Genomic DNA, 17,794 nt, shown 5'->3' with positions numbered 1-17,794 from the left:
CTAAGCATCCCTATCCAGGATTCAGAAATAAGATTTACATTTAAGATACCGATACACCTCAGGCAGGAAATTGGAAACCCCAGATACTGAGACTGAAAACCAGAGCCTGTTCCAGCACTGGTGTCAACCATCAGACTGGTCAGCTGATGCACTACCGTAAATTCGTAAATGACCCTAGCTGCTGCCAAAATGACTACCACAAGAACTTGGTAATTCTACTATTATAGATGTTATGAAAAAATGTGCAACCAGATGCATTCAACTATAGAAATGTAATGAGAAAATAACTTATGCAAGGATCTGAAGCTATGAAGGCTACTAAGTAGAGTAAGGGAGTACAGGAAATAATGGGGTGAGTGTCTTACATGCATACTGAAAAGCTGGCTCTCTTCGAAAAAGGGGCTGATACCAACCTGCTGTCAGGAGAGCACCTGTAGGATCAAGGAAACTGTGAAAACTGGAACACAATAACTAGCTTAATACCTGAAAGAAGATAGTGATCATGATGGTGGTGATGGTGATGATGGTGGTAGTGATGACGCTGGTAATGGTAGCTATAGTGGTGATGGAGTTGATTCTGGTGATAGTGCAAACTGTGATGGTGTTGATGGTGGTAATGGTGATAATGGTGATTATGGTGATGTAAGGGAGATGGTGGTGAAGAAATAGGTGATAGTTACTGTAAGTGTGATTGTTGTATCTGTCTTGCTGAAATTTTTAGTCAGATTTAATATTTAATTGTTAATTGAAATCTGCTAGTCAGCATGGACATGTTATATTTCTGCTTCTTTGTGAAAAATATGCCTGTGGTCCAGATACAGGCTGAGCTGAATGGGGTTCTTGGGAATCTGTACCATCACAAATGCACGTCATTTAAACTAACTGAAACGGAATCAAACATGTCCTGCGAATTTTGGAGCTCCCAGAGGCCATAATGGAGTTTCTCTGCAGACTTTTAAGTTCTGTTAAGGTGATAAAAATGATACTGCTGAATCGGCCAGCGCTAAGTGAACTGAAAAATAATATCTGAACTGAATTCCACGTATAAAAAACTAGAACACTCTATGGCTATCTCTACTGTAGATGATAGAGCAATAGTGCTGGAGGAAAGCCAGCCTCTTGCACTGGCATATAATTGTTGGGGCAAACTTTTCTGCTCCTACCGCTGGTGCAATCGCAGCTAATATTACATTAAGCTGCAGTTGGTATCTGAATGGAAACTGATAGATACTATAATTTATATGTGAAATTTTTCTTTCACAGTGTTATGAATTTTATTTATTTCTGTATTTGTTTTAACGTGCGGCGAACGAGTGCCATGGCCAACTTAGTTTTGTCGGCTCTTGTACTCGTTCGACGCACTAAAGTCTTTCTCCTTACGCACTGTCCCTACGTGAAATTTTTAACTAAGTGAGTGACAGACTTTCAATGTTAAACGCCTTCGTTACTGTCTAGGGGATAGCCCCATGCCTGTCGGATTATCCTCTCGTTGTTATGTTAACTTCATATTGTTGGATTAAATTGCAGGCAGGATCGTTATTTGTTGCTGTGGGCTTCAGCATCACGACTGGTTTGAGGCTGTTGTCCATACTACTGTACCCCATGCAAGCTTCTTAATCTCCGAATAACTACTGCAATCTACATCCTCCTGAATCTTGTTCGTGTATTTATCTCTTGGTCGCCTTCTACGATATTTACTCAGCCTCCACCCTCCCCCCACGATTCCATCCAATACTTAATTCGTGATCTCTTGAAGTCTGAGAATGGGTACTATCAAACAATCTCTTCTTCTAGTCGACTTGTGCCACAAATTTCTTTTCTCGGCAATTCTATTCAGTACCTCCTCATTAGTTATGTGATTTTCCTATCTAATCTTCAGCATTCTTCTGTAGCACCACATATCAGAAGCTTCTGTTCTCTTCGTCTCTAAACTGTTTATCGTCTATGTTTCATTTCGATACTGGGCTACACTTCATGCACATTCTTTCAGAAAAGACGTCTTGACACTAAAATCAATTTAAAATTCTTCTGAAACGCTTTTCTGGCCATGACAGTCTACGTTTTATATCCTCTCTGCTTTGGCTATTACCAATTATTTTGCTGCCCAAATAGCCCAATTCATCCACTACATTACATTTCTCGTTTCCTAATCAACTTCCATCAGCATCACCAGATTTTATTCTACTAAATTCCATTATTCTTATTTTCCTTTTGTAGATGTTAATCTTATATCCTACTTTCAGGCAGGATTATGGTTGGCAAAATGAATAAATGTCCACAACAGAACCTGAAAATTGTTCAGAAATAAAAACGTCTACTTAATTTTTGCGTATTACTGTCAGAGCAAGGACAGGATTATTCACGTGTTCGATTAAGAATACGCTAAGTCCAGCTCGCCATGTTGCTGTTCACCGTTATGTTTAAAAGTGTCACTAGTAGATAACTTTCCGAAGTCCACTAACCTTTGCTGAAATTTCACAAGTCCCTACATACGAATCTGGAGTCTAAAGTTAAGGTTCCAGATGTATACAGAGTTTTTCCTAGTCTCCGCTGTTCAGAATCATGCCCATGAACGAGACTATCGAAAACTTGTGTGTATTCCTCAACTCTGATAAAAATTCTAAAACTCACTGGACTCGTCTCCCTGCAGATTTTAAACACATTAATCTTGACTGACACGCTGTTCATCAGCACACACGTCTTCACTGACCCACCTCTCACAGCTAACAAGCACAGACCAGAATATTGTCTTCCCACAAAATTACAAATATTGCACATAGTAGGGGAAAGCTTTGTACATAGTACATTTTCAAACTTTCACCTCTAGCCAGCCCTGTAACAGAAGTAAAATATATTTTCTTACTTCATTTCAGAAGATGGCATTCCCTTTTTATATGATGCTGTCTTTTTCGGAATTTCAGAAATTACTCTGGAAAATGAAGGACTTTCTAAATGTGAAAACATTTCCAAAGTACAACATACTCACGTACCTAGGAGCTAATAATCGATTGAATTTTAAAAGAATTGCAATCAACGAAGTCGTGTCAGTGCTGATTATATAGCTTATCTGTTACTTTTACAGCGACCAAGCAGACACATTATATCGAGGCAGGTCTCAGACGAACCCGACTGCGAATTAATATAAAAAAGAGTAAGGTCAATCGATGGACTTACGTTAATAATAGAGTGATTCTACCGACCACCGTATTCAGACAGCCCTTTAACAATATCCTAAATCTGATGCTACCGAAATACGGCTAGTATATGGTAATAGCAGATGTTGACTTTAATCTAACCAGTGTCAACTACATAAGTTATGTATACTCTAAAGGTAGTAAAAACAAACAGTCTTGATTGTAATACTTTTTCAGGAGCTGTCAGCAATGAGAGAGGAATAAACGACATTAGTACCATTACAGGAACAACAGCAACCAAAAGCAAAAGACGTCGTCACGAAATTTGCAAGAGTATTTGTGTTTCGTCGAACTAATGGTCACTAACAACGTATTGAAAAAGAACCACTCAGTTCAAATCCGGCAACAAACAGAATAGTTCTGATTAAAGTTGCATCCATTGCAAGCAGTGATGTAAATAAATGCGTACCAAGAAAGACATCAAAGACCCATCTTGCTTTAATGGGACCATTTAGAGAACATTGCGTAAACAGACTGCTGCTCTTTCGCTACAAAAGGGACTGCAGGGGAACTTATTGTGTGCCATCGATTTTCTGTTTGGTCTGACGCCACCTATCACGAATTGCTCTCAACCCTTCAATCTCAGAGTAGTACTTGCATGCTACCTACTGATATATTTCAATCTTTGTCTTCTTCTACAGTTTGCACCCTCTAAAGTTCCCTCTAGTGCCATGGGAGTTATCCCCTGATAAATTAACACGAGTACTATAACCATGTTCCTTCTTCCAGTCAATGTTTTCCATATATTCCTTTCTTCGCGGTTTCTGTGGAGAACTTCCTCATTCCTTACCCTATCGGCGCATCTAATTTTTACCATCCTTCTCTAGCACCACTTCAGAAACACTTAGATTCTATTCTTTTCTGGGTTTCCCATAGACCATGATTCAAGACTATAGAATGCTGTTCTCAAAACGTACGTTCTCTAAACTTCTTTCTCCAAATTTATAACGACATTTGATGTTAGTAAACTTCTTTTGAACACGACTACCCTTAGTGCCTGTGCAGCTCTGCTTTTTATATCCTTCTTTCTTCGTCTGTCATGTACTATCTTGCTTCCAAGGTACAATAGGACAATTGTTCCACTTCATCTACTTGACAATCACCACATTTGATGATGTTATGTTTATCGATAATCTCATTGTTTCTTTGCATTTTCCTTGGATCATATTCGCGTCAGTACGTTATGTCGTGGAACGTCCCAGTATTCTTACAAAGAAAGTATGGACACACTCTGACGATTTTCATAACTGGATTTTACAAGATTTTAATCTACAAAAAATGTGGTATTCATAACCCGGTCACATTCATACTACCTACTAAGAAATTCAGCAATGCGGTAGAAAGAGTTGCCAGGCAGAACTCGTGTCAAATTGTTTTTTAAATTGTTATTAATTGCTCACTTTCAGTTCACGAGGACAATAATGAAATATTTGTGGCTGCATATACTGCTCCTTTCTGTGCAAGAGTAAAGTTAAGTTATGGGTAGCGAAGGCTATTAATGGATTACATTTGACTGTCACTATTATTATAAAATTGTGTCAAATACTTCACGACAAACTTCGCAGGAGCGTAAAAGTATTGTGAGGCTGATGTTTAGAACACGTAACTTCTTAATCAGTTGCCTATGTGGAGTTAAATGATGAGAAGCAATTAAAACCTTTGTGACATATTTCTGTAACATAACTACTTTTTGTTTACTTATACAATTGCCCCTGAAAATTATTTCATTTAACATCAGTGCATGGAAAAATCTAAATTAAACTAATTTTCAGTATCTTTCGCTACCAAAATCAGTAGTTACGCATGGATAAAAGGCTGCTGAACTCATGTACTTGAGAATATCTTTGGTACGTGACTGTCAGTTCAGGTTTTGAGGAATATAAATTTCATGGAACTTCAAGCAGTCAGTCTTCCGTATTTGCTTTTCTCCATGCTTTATTTTTATTGATGATGATATATCTTGTCTTGTGCAGAATTGACTCAACAGAGGTTTATTTTTCTAAGTTGAGAGATAAACTATTTACCTAGAACAAATCAACAATACTTCTGAACACGTTATTAATTGCTCTGTCTGTTGTAGTAGCTGTGCTGGTTTTGATAATGATGCCTTCCTCATCCGCAGAGAGCACTGTCCCTTCTTTATCGGTGGATTTCGTAAGATCGAAGATCATTTGTACACAGTAAAAACAGGAATGATGATCAGAACAGAACCCTGCAGAACGTGAGAAGCAAATTCATCCTGAGAGCTTTCTAACACGACACTTTGCTTCCTATCAGTTAAAGACGAAGTGAATCACATATTCGTTGTGCCTCTAAAGCTATAAACTTTAAGTTTCCGTAAAATAATGTCATTTGCACGGTCGAGTGCAGGCCGGTTATGGAATGTCCCAATAAGTGAAATCTTCTCGTCCTGATGCACTACTAGCCATTAAAATTGCTACACTACGAAGATGACGTGCTACAGACGCGAAATTTAACCGACAGGAAGACGATGCTGTGATATGCAAATGGTTAGCTTTTCAGAGCATTCACACAAGGTTGGCACCGGTGGCGACACCTACAATGGGCTGACAAGAGGAAAGTTTCCAACCGATTTCTCATACACAAACAGCAGTTGACTGGCGTTGCCTGGTGAAACGTTGTTGTGATGCCTCGTGTAAGGAGGAGAAATGCGTACCATCACGTTTCCGACTTTGATAAAGGTCGGATTGTAGCCTATCGCGATTGCGGTTTGTCGTATGGCGACATTGCTGCTCGCGTTGGTCGAGATCCAATGACTGTTAGCAGAATATGGAATCGGTGGGTTCCGGAGGGTAATACGGAACGCCGTGCTGGATCCCAACGGCTTCGTATCACTAGCACTCGAGATGAGAGGCATCTTATCCACGTGGCTGTAACGGATCGTGGAGGCACGCCTCGATCACTGAGTCAACAGATGGGGACGAACCTGGGTGCACGAATGGCAAAACGTCATTTTTTCGGATGCATCCACGTTCTGTTTACTCCATCATGATGGTCGCATCCGTGTTTGGCGTCATCGCGGTGAACGCACATTGGAAGCGTGTATTCGTCATCGCCATACTGGCGTATCACTCGGCGTGATGGTTTGCTGTGCCACTGGTTACACGGCTTGCTCACCTCCTGTTCGCATTGACGGCACTTTGAACAGTGGCCGTTAAATTTCAGATGTGTTACGACCCGTGGCTCTACCCTTCATTCAATCCCTACGAAACCCTACATTTCAGCAGGATCATGCACGACCGCATGTTGCAGGTCCTGTACGGGCCTTTCTGGATACAGAAAATGTTCGACTGCTGCCCTGGCCAGCACATTCTCCAGATCTCTCACCAACTGAAAACGTCTAGTCAATGGGGGCCGAGCAACTGGCTCGGTACCATACGCCAATCACTACTCTTGATGAACTGAGGTATCGTGTTGAAGCTGCATGGGCAGCTGGACCTGTACACGCCATCCAAGCTCTGTTTGATTCAATGCCCAGGCGTATCAAAGCCGTTATTACGGCCAGAGGTGGTTGTTCTCGGTACTGATTTCTCAGGATCTATGCACCCAAATTGCGTGAAAATGTAATCACATGCCAGTTCTCGTATAATATTTTTGTGCAATGAATACCCGTTTATCTTCAGCATTTCTTCTTGGTGTAGCAATGTTAACGGCCAGTAGTGTACTTTAATGAGTGCGAAATAATAGTTGGCTTGCTCGGTGGAACTGCAGAAAGAGTCGCAAATTGAATACAACTTCAAAATTAGAGGAATAGTGGCACGTATAGAGGAGTACGGAGTCGAGATTCTCTCATCCAGCATTTTGTCCGCGAACGGAATAGGGGAGCATGATTATTTACCCTCTGCCACACAGTGTGTCGTGGTTTGCAGAGTACAGACATAGGAGACGTGAAACAGTAGGTGGTACGTGACCCGGCTGGCTCGGAGCATCGCGTTTGCCACCTCAGGGAGCCCCCGCAGCGCGCTGTTAGCGCCGTCTCAGGCTGCGCAGCCAGTGTGCGGCGGCTGTGCCGTGCTGTGCTGCGCAGGGTAGCGGTCCCGCCAGGCGTCTGGACGTCGCGTGCCACGGGCGATAAGCCGGTCGCGCCACCCGGCGGGGCTGGTAACGAGCAGGCGGCAGCAGTAGCAGGTGGCAGCAGGCGGCACAGGAGACGACACGCCCTCACCCACACCACGGCCAGCTGTCGACTTTTGCGCTCTCCACAGATATCTCTGCGCTCTTCTGCCTCTACCTATTTCTCTAAATACATTTTTTGGGGAGAATGTGGTGGTTAATCGACCCTAATCAGCCAATAGCTGTTGAACGGGAGGGCCGAGCCACATAAGCACCATATACAGTTAACAACAACAATTTTATTAACTTTTCTTTGGCCAAATAAACTTTTATCCTTTGTTGTTGTTGTGGTCTTCAGTCCTGAGACTGGTTTGATGCAGCTCTCCATGCTACCCTATCCTGGGCAAGCTTATTCATCTCCCAGTACCTACTGCAACCTATCTCCTTCTGAATCTGCTTACTGTATTCATCTCTTGGTCTCCCTCTACTATTTTTACCCTCCACGCTGGCCTCCAATGCTTAATTTGTGATCCCTTGATGCCTCAGAACATGTCCTACCAACCGATCCCTTCTTCTAGTCAAGTCGTGCCACAAACCTCTCTTCTCCCCAATCCTATTCAGTAACTCCTCATTAGTTACGTGATATATCCACCTAATCTTCAACATTATTCTGTAGCACCACATTTCGAAAGCTTCTATTCTCTTCTCGTCCAAACTATTTATCGTCCATGTTTCACTTCCGTACATGGCTACACTCCATATTTTCAGAAACGACTTCCTGACATTTGATTCTACCCGATGTTAACCAATGTCTCTTCTTCAGAAACGATTTCCTTGCCATTGCCAGTCTACATTTGATATCCTCTCTACTTCGACCATCATCAGTTATTTTGCTCCCCAAATAGCAAAACTCGTTAACTACTTCAAGTGTCTCATTTCTTAATCTAATTCCCTCAGCATCACCCGACTTAATTCGACTACATTCCATTATCCTCATTATGCATTTGTTAATTTTCATCTTATATCCTCCGTTCAAGACACTGTCCATTCCGTTCAACTGCTCTTCCAAGTCCTTTGCTGTTTCTGACAGAATTACAATGTCTTCGGCGAACCTCAGAGTTTTTATTTCTTCTCCCTGGATTTTAATACCTACCCCAGATTTTTCTTTTGTTTCCTTTACAGCTTGCTCAATATACAGACTGAATAACATCGGGGATAGGATACAACCCTGTCTCACTCCCTTCCCAACCACTGCTTCCCTTTCCTGCCCCTCGACTCTTATAACTGCCATCTGGTTTCTGTACAAATTGTAAATAGTCTTTCGCTCTCTGTATTTTACCCCTGCCACCTTTAGAATTTTAAAGAGTGTATTCCAGTCAACATTGTCAAAAGCTTTCTCTAAGTCTACAAATGCTAGAAACGTAGGTTTGCCTTTCCTTAATCTCTCTTCTAAGATAAGTCGTAAGGTCAGTATTGCCTCACGTGTTCCAATATTTGTACGGAATCCAAACTGATCTTCCCCTAGGCTGATCTTCCCCTAGGTCGGCTTCTACCAGTTTTTCCATTCGTCTGTAAGGAATTCGTGTTAGTATTTTGCATCTGCGACTTATTAAATTAATAGTTCGGTAATTTTCACATCTATCAACACCTGCTTTCTTTGGGATTGGAATTATTATATTCTTCTTGAAGTCTGATCCTTATAATTCAAAATCCTTACAAGCATGGGCAACCGCCCTATTCAAACAACAACAATAATCTTTAACCAAGCATTAAGAGACTTACAAGTTAATTAAATTCTATACACAGTAAAGCTCCCAAAGGGAGACTACAATAATGAGATAAAGTTTAACCAATAATGGATATCACAATTTGATTTACACAAAATTAAATACAAACAGATACGCCCTTTCGTGAAACATTTTCAAATCAGGTGACGTCACATAGGCACCGACTAATTCAAGTATCGGAAGGTGGGCCGACTGGACCCAGAACAGAGGCGTCTAGACTCAGAACCCACAGCAAGCGGGCGAGCTGGACAGGGTGCCGCACACAGTACACTATAACACACTGAAAAAAAGGTCTTAGAGTCCGTGATACTATACAGTGTCAGAGAAAGGGGGGGGGGGGGGAGAAGATTCCTCAAACGTAAAATAACTACTATGTATAAAATGATAGCCTATTTCACAAACTTTGAAATAACATAGTCAAGGGTGAATCAATAACTAATGCCCTTGACGTAACCTTAAAGGGCGAGGGCAAAGAGCCTAATACCAAGTCAGCTTAGAAATTTAAACTACACTATTATGTTAACATATGCTCACTGGAACTGGAGAGGTCATTTAAATTACCCCTTGACAGGATACTGATAAACTTAAGCAGTCAAGTAAGGTTACCATTTCACTGTTTACAAGTGAACAAGTAATGCAGTTAGATAGCATAGAAAGTACAGATTCAATGTTAAGCCTGTGTTTTGAAGCAACTATACCAACGTCTACACAGCTCACTGTACCAGGAAAATTATTACAGTTTCACCACACTGGATTATGCCGTCCGTCACTCCGAACAGCAATAGTACCAATTAATACACCTCGCTTTCTCGGACTGTATCACATCACCAAAATCCAGATAGACCTTTAACCAAACACAAAAACGCGTGTTTACTTAAACAGCACTAAATAGAGGGGACCTTTTGGTTTGCAAGACAACAGTTTCTGGTCATGGTGCCGATACTTGGAGAGAAAGGAACAGTATAATATGTGCACCAAAAACATGACAAGCAATTCACACCAAACCTTTAATTAAATCCTTTACAGATCCAAATCAGGGCCGCACCACTCGATTCGGGTAATGTGGCCGAGTCCAGTTCCCACACTACAAGCCAGGTTCGGTCTTGCAAACGTGTCAGACACACCACAACCTCTGCTTCGTACCCCGGCCTGCTCACCCACGCTCGCCTCCGATTCTCCCGCGCCGCGCGACTCTCTGGCTGTCTCTCTCTAGCCACACACGCCCGTCGCTGCCAGAAGCCACGTCAAACGGCCAAGCCCAAAGATCACACCATGCCGACCCGATCGATCAATCGATACGAGCCGGCACGGCTCAGAGAATACAGACCAGAAATGCACGAACGGGCAAAAAATTACAACAGGAAGGAGGAGTTAGCAACATAAGCGGAAGCTGGTAGGCGTGTATGTGCGTCTGGAAGATGATGTATATTCAGATTCCACGCCAGTAGCATAAGAGTGGCGCCACTATGTGGATGCAAATCAGGTATGCTTTAAATACAAACTTCAACGCACTTGAACGTTAATTACCTTTGACATTGGACTTGGGGACTTGATGATACTTGCAAAGCCCTTAACGCGACAAAGATAGCATTACCAACGCCTCATTGAGCTTGAACGGGGACGTGAAATAGGGCTACGGGAAATTGAATGTTCCTTCTGCGATATTGGAGAAAGACTTGGCCGGAATGTAGCCTCAGTACATGATTGCTGGCAGTGGTGGTCATGAGAATGGGTCGCAAGAAGACCAGACTCCGGACGGGCACGTGGCACTATGTTCGGTGCGTACTGCATCTCGAGCAACAATCTTAACAGCAGTTTCCACCACAGTGACACAACGAACTCTTCAAACTCTGTTACCTCCAAGACAGCTCCGAGCCAGACATCCTATAGCGTGCATTCCTCCGACCCAAAACTGCCTCAACTTACGACTTCAGTGGAGTCAAGCGAGAGGTCACTGGAGAGCATGGTGTATGTCTGTTGTGTTTTCTGAGTGAAGCTGATTCTGCTTCGTTACTAGCGATGGCCTTGTGTTGGTTAGAAGGAGGCCAGTTGAGGACTGCAACTAACCTGTCCGCATGATAGACACAGTGGACCCGTATCTCGAGTTATGGTATGACTGCAGGAGCACTCACGTGATTATCCAGCACACTCTGACAGCAATTTTATGATTCACTGTACTGATTCGGACAGTATTGCTGCCATTCATGAACAGCATTCTAGGGAGTGTTTTCCAACAGAATAACGATCGCCCACATACAGCTGTTGTAATCCAGCATGCTCGACAGTGTGTCGACATCTTGCCTTTGCCTTCTCGATCACCAGATCTGTCTCCAGTCCAGCACATACGGGACATCATCGGACGACAACTCTTGTGTTATGCATAAACAGCATTAAGCGTTCTTGTATTGATCGCCTAAGAGCAACAGGCGTGGAGCTCCATCCCACTAACTGACATCCGGCACCTGCGCAACACAATTCATACACATCTGCCATCTTGCATTCAACATTCTAATAGTTACAACGGTTATTTAAGTACCAGCATTTCATATTTCCACTTGCTTATCGCACATTCACATTAACCTGTGATCTTCTAACGTTAATCACTCACGTATGTTACGGAGACAAATGTATTCCAGAAGTTACGTTACTCTACATTTATTACTTTTTGGTGTTGCACTTTTATCCGTCTCTGTATATTTGTTCATTTCGTTTATCAGGATAGATTAATGCCTTCAGTACTTGTCTTATATACAACCAGACCTCCTCACTGTAGGAACAAAAAATATGCATCATACATTCTCCGACAAAAATGTAAAGAACACAAAAGGGGAAGAGGAAATGAAACAGAATTTCACGGTTTTGAGAGGCACAGTGACATTATTTCAGTGATTACTGTATGGAGTCAGGTTTAAAAAAGACTTCGCAATATGACGTTGCCACGTCCCTGTCTGTGTGACATTGCACCCGATCTGGCCATAGACTTTACATAGCTTTCTCCTTTCTCTTCTCGTTGTCAGTCCGGTGTTTTCACTTGCACAGCTCTCTAAAGTCGATATTTTGTGTATCCATTCTTACTGAATGTCATGCCAGACAAAAAAGAAGAGAAGTTGGAAAGAGATGTAAAGTGTTCTGCCTTTCTACCGTATGTGCGAAATATTTGTTCAAAAATTACAAGAAGAATGAAGAAGCATAATGCAGATGTGGTCTTCCTCCCATCGACCAAGACAGCAGCTCTTCTGGAATCTGTGAAAGATAACCTGATATTACGAAAGTTGACCGTGGTAAAGATACAAAGGACAATAAATACGCACTGTACAGGAACTTTACATTGAACATCAATGATACACCCTTCTTTTGCAGCAAAAGAAAGCTGAAGTTTCTGAGCATTGTATTTCCTCTGCCTATTCCATGATAAGGGGAATTGAGGATACTGGCCACAGTCTCATCTTACTGGGATTCAGCGATCAAGGAAGCTGTGAAAATACAATCATCAGACAGACAGCTCAGGCCGGTTTCCAGCTCTACAAGTCATGCAGACACCTCTCTTTACGTCTGCGCTCTCAAAGGAAATACTGTTGTAAGTCTTCTCTATCTGGCATAGAAACATATGCCGCCCATATAATCCACCATTTATTTCGTAAGCACTGTGGATTTGCTGACTGAGCATAGGGCACAGTGTTTCATCTAAGACACTCTTGTTACAGTTATGACTTCCTTCTACACTGTGCGGTCGTTTAGTGGATACAGGAGCGAGAAACAGGTGAGGGTGCATAAATAGAGAATTCAGGTATTAATTTACTCTACATCTAATATCAGATAGTAAAAATAGCACATAACTTTGTTGCTGTTTCTACAGCGTCAGTTGCTAACAGTAGCTTTTAATTTTGAAACATATACAGACACAAAAGATTTACAGACCTGTCACCCTTCTGTTCAATATCAGTTCAAGAAACCGAGCGCTGACAACTACGAAAGTCTGTAAATGTTATTAAACTTTCAGACATACAAAGTAGGCTCAGTATGTAACTGTTCGAACTTCAGTAAACCAACTGCTGGAAACCGGAGAGGGGTTGCTTTCATCTCATTGGCAGCGGCGTAATCATCGTTGGTGCCGCGGTGGCGGCTGCAGGAAACGTGGCTGCGCGACTGGCGGCGAGCGTGTTTGAAAGAGCGGCCGACCGGATGGCGGCCGATACCGCAGTTACCAACAATGTTATCTCTGACGCATGAGCATTTTACTTTGCAGTATTGTGTAAAGTCTTCACAAATCTTGCAAGCGACTCAACTTGAGAGTGGCTGTAATGTTGTTAGGCGGAATATTAGGACAGCTTTTACTAATATCGTGTATGTACGCCCGAAACACAATAGAATACAACGTATATATTAAAAAATGGTTCAAAGGGCTCTGAGCACTATGGGACTTAACTTCTGAGGTCATCAGCCCCCTAGAACTTAGAACTACTTAAATCTAACTAACCTAAGGACATCACACACATCCATGCCCGAGGCAGGATTCCAACCTCCGACCGTAGTGGTCGCGAGGTTCCAGACTGAAGCGCCTGTAACCGCTCGGCCACTCCGGCCGGCTACATATTAAAAAGCGTATAAAATTCTCTTGACGCCTTCCTAAGAGGCAGCCTCCATTCCTCTCTTATTACCTGTTTAAGCGACGACCAATGTGGCTTGAATTCAAAGAAATAGTATTGAAAGAATCTGGTAGTTTTATAACAAGTAAATTGAAAAGAGACGAAACATATGCCCCGTGTATAGGATACTGTTGCAGAAGCAACTAAAATTATAGTGGACGTCAATGCCAGATGCTTTTAATAGTTCCCATATCGTAGTCCTGTCTCGAAATACGGCAGAAATGGATATTCTGGTTGCATGTAAAGTATACCAGCAACAAAACACCACCAATACCTTCACAGCGTGGTGGTAATGGTAACGTTACCGACGAAAGCGTCATTAAAGCAGCGTTCCTACACAATGTTTTCCTAAACTACTTTACCAAAGGATATGCAGTAAATATTCCACAATAGATCACAAACAGCTGCCAACACGAGTAATGAGAAAGTAGGTACCATCGACATGGGAAACAATTTAAGTCACTAAATAATAGCAAGTCTTCTCGTGCAGGTATATACAAATTAGCTTCTCTTTCGGAGTATAATGATAAGAGAGATCTATTTTTAGCAAGCATATACAATCTCTTGGTAGACAAAAAACTGAAAAGTTGCATAGATTACACCAAATCGAAGAAAGGAGATGGAAGTAGTCCAATGGTTTATAAGCCCATATCATTGATAGTGATCTGTAATAGAATTCTAGAAAGTACGCTGTGTTTCAGTATCACGCAGTACTTCGAAGAAACGGGTCTGTCGGCATATAACCAGCATCGTTTCAAAAAATGACGTTCTAGTGAAACATCTATTCATACGCAGTAATGAGTCCTATTGACAGGAGATATCAAGCTGAATCCATGTTTCTAGATTTCCAGAAGGCTTTTCACACCGTTCCTTACAAGTAACTTCTAATCAAATTGCGTACGTATGGAGTATAGCCTAGGTTGCGTGACTGGATTGAAGATTTCCTGTGAAGAACGTCACAGTCCATCGTAATTGGCGGGAAGCCATCTAGTGAAAGCTAAGTCGTATATTGGTTTACCCATGGAAGTGTTATAGGGCCGCTGCTGGTCTTAATCTATATGTTTGCAGATGATATTGTCGTTTACAGTCTGGCAAAATCAAAATCATTTACGAATTATTTGGACAAGATATATGAGTGGTACGTAAAGACGCTTACAATTATTGCAAATCTCTCGCCCTGCGCCATGTCTCAAACGAGTGGAGAAAAGCACAGGTGACGCCTGTATGTAAGAGGGGCAGAAGAATGAATCCGCCAAAATTACAGACCAATATCCCCAAAGTCGGTTTGCCACAGAATCCTTGAACATATTCTCAGTTCAAATATAATAAAGTTTCTTGAGACTGAGAAATTTATGTTTTAGAAAGCATCGCTCGCGCGTAACTCAGCTTGCCTTTTTCTCACATGATATACAGAGAACTATGCGTGAAGCGAAACCGGCTGATGCCGTATTTCTAGATTTCCGGAAAGCATTTGACACGGTACCCCACCACAGACTGGTAACGGAAGTACGAGCTTATTGAATAGGTTCCTAGATACGTTAGTGGCTCGAAGAATCTTATGTGATAGAACATAGTATGTTGTCCTCGTCGGCTAGCGATCAGCAGAGACAAGGGTATCGTCATGAGTGCCAGACGGAAGTGTCTTTTCCTTAATACATAAATGATCTGGCGGACAGAGTGAGCAGCATTGTGTGGTTGTATGCTGATGACGCTTTGGTACACGAGAAGGCTTCGAAGTTGAGTGACTGTAGTAGAATACAAGACGACTTAGACAAAATTTCTGGTAGGTATGGTGAATGGCAACTAGTTCTAAATGTAGAAAAGTGTGAGTTAATTCGGATGGGTAAGAAAAAGAAAGCAATAACATTCGGATTTGGTACAGTAGTGAACTGCTTGACACAGTCACGCCGTCTGAATATCTGGGCGTAACGCTGCAAGGCGATATGAAATAGACCGAGCCTGTGAGGATCGTGGTGGGTGAGGTGAAATGTCGAATTCAGTTTATTTGGAGAATTTTAGGAAAGTGTGGTTCATCTGGAAAGGAGACCGCATATAGGACCACAACAACACCGGGGTGTTTGCGACCCGTAGCATGGCTCGATAAAGGAAGAGGTCAACACAGTTTAGAGACGGGTTGCTAGATTTGTTACCGGTAGGTTCGAACAACACGTAAATGTTACGGAGGTGTTTCGGGAACTCAAATGTGAATCCCTGGAGGGAAGACGAAGTTGTTTCCGAAGAACACTATTGAGAAAATTTAGAGCATCAGCATTTGCAAAACGACTCTGCTGCCGCCCATGTAAACTCCGTGTAAGGACCACGAAGATATGAGAAATTAGGGATCATACGGAGGCATATAGACAGTCCTTTTCCCATCGCTCTATTCGCGAATGGAACGGAGAAGGAAATGACTAGTAGTGGTACAAGGTACCCTCCGTACGGTGACTTACGGCGTATGTATGTAAATGTAGAAATGCTGTGGACAATGCTAACCAAAGACTGCAGTTTATTGGCTGAGCATTTAGAAGATTCAGCAAATCTACTAAAGAGGGTGCCTACACTTCACTTCTCCGTCCTCTTCTGGAGTATTCCTACGTCGAATGAGATCCTGACTAAAGGAGACTGACGTAAGACATCTAAAAAGTTCAAAGAAGGACAATTCGTTTCGTATTATTGCGAAATAGGGGAAGGAGTATCACGAATATGATACACGAGTTGACGTGACACCCTTAAAACGAAGGCGTTTTCATTGCGGCGAAATCCGTTCAAGATGATTCAATCAGTAAAATTCTGCTCCGAATGCGAAAATATTTTGATCACTCCCACCTGCATACGTAAAAATGGCCAGCATAATAAAATAAGACGTAATACAAGCTCGCAAGGAAAGATTTAGATGTTCATCTTTCCCTCGTGCTATAATAGTGGAATTATTAGGAGAGTGTTTCTACAAATCTTACGTCCGACATTTAAATGTGAACTACAGAGTAATCGCCTAGATGCAGCTTTTTTTGTCACCAGGACACCAACGATAACGTGTTCATCTCTAGGTAGCACTCATTGCATCAGCATTTATTCAGTTAATTTTACATTAAAAAAAAATGAACTGTCTTTTTAGGGTAATATCGAAAAAAATATGCAGTCGTAAAAGAAAATATGAAAGTTTAAAAATGTATAAGTAAAGTATGTAAATTAGGAACTGTAGTATGCATAATACAAATTCTCTGTAACGTCTATTTACCTCATAACTTGATTATAAACAATATTTCTAGTTATATGTCCAGGAGCTACAATGAGTAAACTCTTGGGTGCAACCACCCTTGACCAGGCCACATAAAGTGATCCATGAGAAGAACATGGAAGCGTCAAATACATTCCGCAGTAAATAATACACTGTCCTGAGTCTTATTAATAGTAATGGCAGAATTAAGTGTCAGTGGAAACTGTAGTTTCTTTAAGTCAAAGAGGAGATCTGTTGGAGTTACGGGTATTTCTCCAACTATGTGTCGTAGCATGACATTTTTGCGTAGGTACATTTAGTGCCATATTCGTATACTGTCTGCGAAGTAGGTTGTGAATATGGTTACTAGCAACGAAGTAATAAATTTAAACGTCGTGCATGATGCGGCGCTTCTTCACGTGTCGCAGTGTATATAACGTCATACCTGCTGGACTATGTGTTATAAAATGATATAATTTTGTACGTACATTCAGCAGTATACGTGAATACTGACTGTAAATGGGTCAAATGGTTTTCAGCACTATGGCACTTAACATCTGAGGTCATCAGTTCCCTAGACTTAGAACTACTTAAACCTAAGGACATCATAGACATCCATGCCCGAGGCAGGATTCGAACCTGCGACCGCAACAGCAGTGCGGTTCCTGGACTGAAGCGCCTAGAACCACTCGGCCATAGTGGCTGGCTACTGTCTGTAAAATTTGTTGCGGGTAGAAGTAGTAAGAAAGAAGTAATAAATTTAAACTTCATGTATGATGCTGTAGTTTCACTAGCAACTCATTGCGTACGACGTCATATCTCCTGAACTAGGATAGACGGGTGGTTCTCACAACCGCAGCCATTGTTGCCTGATAG

Source organism: Schistocerca piceifrons, chromosome 6, assembly GCF_021461385.2.
Source record: "Schistocerca piceifrons isolate TAMUIC-IGC-003096 chromosome 6, iqSchPice1.1, whole genome shotgun sequence".
Classification (NCBI taxonomy): domain Eukaryota; kingdom Metazoa; phylum Arthropoda; class Insecta; order Orthoptera; family Acrididae; genus Schistocerca; species Schistocerca piceifrons.
Note: the sequence above shows the minus strand (reverse complement) of the source record.